Raw genomic sequence first — 4,803 nt, 5'->3', positions numbered from 1 at the left:
TATTTTACCTTCTATCTTTTACCACTATCTCTACACCTTGCCTGCCCATCTTTCCACCTGTCTCCCTGTCATTCATACACATGTTTTCAGTCTTCCGTCTACTGGCTTTCATTCCTTCTCTTTCCAGAACATAGCTTACAGCCACCTGCTAACTGCAGATCACAATGTCATCTGCAAAGTCCAGGGAATCTCCTTCCAGACCTCACCTGTCGACCTGCCCATCACCACTGCAAGCAAGAAGGGCCTCAGAGCTGATCTCTGATGTAATCCCACACCCACCCAGAACCACTCCTAGCGCACACCTCATTACTAGTTCACTGACCTCGCGTATGTCCTGCATCGTGGCATCTGTCCCACTTCTCTACCACTGATAACAGCTGTCTCTGGCACTCCAAACCAATGACGAATCTTTATATCCGAACAGGCAGTGCAAATATCAGCTTCAGTTAGTGGTATTATCAAAAAGAAAAATCACTAAAGAAAGTGAAACTGGGGATCTTTTCTTCTGTTCTTGGACAAATTCTGGGCGGACATGATGTTAGCAGGACACTTTAATATAAAATAAAATGAATGCGAGGTCATTCAGAGATTAAACTATGGGGGCTGACCTCAAGCGTCATTCAAGGGCACGTTTTGCAGTCTTTGGGAGATGAACCACTGATACTGTGATTATGAGGAGCATGTGCCATAAACATTAGGTTGATAATGGATTGCATTTATATAGCGCTTTTCAAGACCCTCAAAGCACTTTACAATTCCACTATTCATTCACTCTCACATTCACACACTGGTGGAGGCAGCTACAGTTGTAGCCACAGCTGCCCTGGGACAGACTGACAGAAGCAAGTGCGCCATATCGCGCCATCGGCCCCTCTGGCCATCACCAGTAGGCGGTAGGTGAAGTGTCCTGCCCAAGGACACAACAACTGAGACTGTCTGATTTGGGTCTCAAACCGGCAACCTTCCGCTTACAAGACGAACTGCCAACTCTTGAGCCACGATCGCCCCGATTAATAGAAGCCCCGCTATTTTACTTAAATTTATAAAACTCATTTCAAATTATAGGGAGCAGAGGCTCTTACAGGAGCTTTTCACATCTGCAATCTATTGAAGTAATCCCTAAAAAGCATGTAGGGCATGTCCAGAACTGAACTTGTGTGTGGCTTTAAAGAATATTGTATTCATGTCGCAGAGAGATGAACTCCTTCAAATGCACAACTAACTCTGTGTTATTTGTCAATTACATCATGGTCTTTATCATTAAAAAAGTCAAACAAAGACACTAAATACTAAAAGAAAATTCTCACTTCTGTTTTCTTAATGCTACACTCCTGGACTACAAAACTACAGAATTATATGTGGCCCGGTCATGGGGAATGAGACAGGACACAGGAAATACTATTTTGTGGGCTTTTTTATTCTCCGACTGTACTCGGAGGAGCACAGTTTTAATTCTGTAGTTTTGAGTGAAACGGCAAAATTTAACTATTCCACTGGCTCAGCCTAAAACTGCCTTTCGGGGTCTGAGACAACAGTAACTATCATATGTACATGTTAAATTCAAACAGTATAGACAACAGTAGTGACCTGTCAAGAAACAAATACAACAAAAAAGAGAAAACAAAACAAATAAACACATTGTTTACATCCCACAACTTTGCAGGTCAACTGGCAATAAAGTGCACTGTAAACTCTCTTTTAAACATACATTTCTATGGGAGAACATCATGAACTCACTTCAGTTTCTCCACACAGCTACTGTGCTAGGACAAGTACACACGCAGGAATCACACAGCAAGTGATCTCCCCTCTGAATCAAACAGAAACATACAGAGTTATGCAAAGTGAATAACAGTATAAACTTAACAACTTTGAAATCTGTTAGGACACTGTAACTACTCACGCCAACCCGCTCTTCAGTCCCTTTCACAGCACGTGACCATTAAACATGCACCCGTTGCGCGTTAAGAACTCTACAGAAATGGTCACAAACATGGAGTCATTGCTAAAGAAACTTAGCTAATTACAGTCTACTACAACACTGGTGACAATATTTTGCAGTATGCTACACTTTTTTAGCACATTTACCTCTTTTGTAGCTAGCCACAGAATCTTTTGCAGTCTCTAACTCTCCAGTGCTCCCGCTCACAGCGCTCAGTGTGTGACGCAAACTTGAGTGCATGCGTGCTCTGGCTTACAGTGTCTCTTAAAGGGACAGTATACCCCCAAAATGCGAGGTCTAGTCATCACCATGACAACTCTACAACAGACCTCTGGTAGACAGGCAATCAGTCAAAAACACAATCCCCTCTTTTTAAACCCTTTCCATATGTAGTATTAGTTCACTTGGCTACATATACTTGGTTTTTCATTTGCTGAATAAAACAGGAAGTATAAATGTCTTTGTAGTTGGCAGCAAACTAAAAAATGCACAGTGAGAAAATCAAGAGTACATAAAATAGATTAAAGGGATTCATCCAGTTATCAAGCCACTGCAGACGAGCTCTGCTCAGTGATAGCAGGGCCATTCAAAGAGAAGGACTACAGTACCCAGACCTTACAGGCTCTACAACCATAAGCAAAACTAACTATAACACTTAATTAAACTGGGGAGATGATTATTAATGAAATATTGAAGTTGTCATGGTCCTGAGTCCGTGGACTCGGTGATTTTGTGTTTGGTATATTATTATTATTATTATTAGGGATGCAACGATACCAATTTTTTCAAACCGATACGATACCGATACTTGGATCTGAGTACTTGCCGATACAGAGTACAAAAACCGATACTTCTACCACACACACACACAAATGCAATTAATTGGAAGACAGGTTTTATTATATTCCCTGCCGATAAAAAATAAAATCTTAATAAGAATGACCACAAAAAAAATTTCAAGTGAAAAATAAGCACTTCTGTTAAATTATTGCAGAGTCTCCACATTGTAATTTTACAAAATATCACTGAACTATTGGGCACTGTCTCGAGCTTTCAGAATAATAAATAAACACTTCTGTTTGGAATAAAATAAATATAATTAGGTTTGCGAATAAAATAAACTTTTAAATTATTGCAGAGTGTCCATATTGTAAACAAACAAACAAAATAATTATTATAAAATAAATAATAAATAAAATAATAATTGGCCCCCTAGTGGCCAATCTAAAAAACTACAACAGAAATGACAAGCCACCCTCTGATTAATGAAATAAGTTAGTATCGGTTAACTTTTACGAGTATGAGTACACACACATTTTACAGTATCGGCCCCGGTACCCGATACCAGTATCGGTATCGGTGCATCCCTAATTATTATTATTATTACTATTTGTGGACTGTTTTGGGATGGTTTGTGTTTTGGGGTTTCGGGTTGATGCTCCCTCTGTTGATCCCTGGTGTTAATGTTCCCCTGTCTCATCAGGTTAATCAGGTCCAGCTGTGTCTCCCACCTGTGTGTGATTTCCCAGTGTCCCTCTGTGTATTTATAGTGTGTTCATCGTCGTGTTCATCGTTGTGTCATCTGTGTTTTTCCGTGTTCTTCTCCTGGAAACTCTTTGTGAATCCACTGTGTGCTCTCCCTGCTGTCCTCCCTTCGTGTTCAGGTTTGCTGTTCTATAGTTTAGTTTCTCCCAGTTTAGTTTCTCCCAAGTTCCGTTTTTGCCATCCCTACTCTGTGTTCTGTCATTCATAATAAACCACCCTCGCATCTCAGTAAGTGCTGCCTTTGAGTCCTCTTTCCCACACGTCACACGGCTGCTGCCCCAGCCATGACAGAAGTTACAATGAGCAATTTGAAAGTCATGCTATATTTCCATTCAAATTTTCATTCTGCTTACCGTGATGTTAAAAGGCATTGTACTACTTTCTCTATTTGATATAACCTGAGTAGCATTTTTATGTAGCTAGGTTTTTCCAAATGCAAAATAATATTTGAATTTTCAGGGAAATTTCAGAACAATCCAGTTTTTATCTCCTTCCTTAATCAGTTTGTGCTCCCGTTTTGTTTTGTTTTTTACAACCTTGGTACCTATCAGAAGCTGCAAAATATCTTAATTAAACACATTTAAAAGAAGATGCTGTCTTCTTGAGTAATTAATTTCAAGACAAAAGATTTTCCCTTGCACTACTTGTGAAAACACCAGTTATAGGAAAAGAAAAGAAAGGCTTTTTTTAAAGGTGGTGTGAAAAAAGTAGAATTACAGCAAGAAATTATGTGAGTGAGGAAAAGACAATTTGACAAAGACACCAGAGTTAGAAAAGACTTTCCAGACACACATCAGAGAGGAGATGGCACTTTTAGTTCTTCTACCAAAGTTAACCTCACAACTCAAGTGAGATTCACTCAGCACACAAATCTTTTTTACAAAGAAGTCCAAAACAGAATGTGCCTTTATTGCCCAAGCACACTGAAGAGAACAGTGAACTTGTATAAGAAACAAATCCTATTACGTCCTTATTAAACACAGAAATTCCTCCACAGATATGAGGTGCAGAGTAGTAGAAAGATATATTTTGAAATGATTAAACACCAAGGCATTCCCAGGCCAGCCGAGAGATATAATCTCTCCGACGTGTCCTGGGTTTGCCCCGGGGCCTCCTCTGGTGGGACATGCCCGAAAAACCTCACTCAGGAGGCATCCTAGTTGTTGGGTCAGCACCTTAGCAGGCCTGCTAGTTCAGACTTATTTCCGTGAAGAAAGCAAGACAGAACAGCGATCGATCGGTTTTCACATGCGAGAGCAAGGGAAGCCCAGTCGGAACCTCAGAACAGCGCTCTGGCCTCGACCTCAGAAGACCCC

The 4,803-nt window shown here is 40.4% G+C and overlaps 1 long non-coding RNA gene across 1 annotated transcript; it reads right to left on the bottom strand.

Annotated features, from left to right (window-relative positions):
• Positions 1 to 1,411: 1,411 nt before the first annotated feature.
• LOC148101702 (uncharacterized) lies at positions 1,412 to 2,321 on the bottom strand. The gene is made up of 3 exons (XR_015719408.1): positions 2,089 to 2,321; positions 1,904 to 1,973; positions 1,412 to 1,810 (listed from the first exon to the last, which is right to left on the bottom strand). It is a non-coding gene; the product is annotated as an uncharacterized LOC148101702 (long non-coding RNA).
• Positions 2,322 to 4,803: the final 2,482 nt, after the last annotated feature.

This window comes from Neolamprologus brichardi, chromosome 8 (assembly GCF_056152115.1).
Source record: "Neolamprologus brichardi isolate AB-2024 chromosome 8, ASM5615211v1, whole genome shotgun sequence".
Lineage (NCBI taxonomy): Eukaryota > Metazoa > Chordata > Actinopteri > Cichliformes > Cichlidae > Neolamprologus > Neolamprologus brichardi.
The sequence above is the reverse complement of the archived record's forward strand: the minus strand, read 5'-3'. Positions and strand labels throughout refer to the sequence as shown.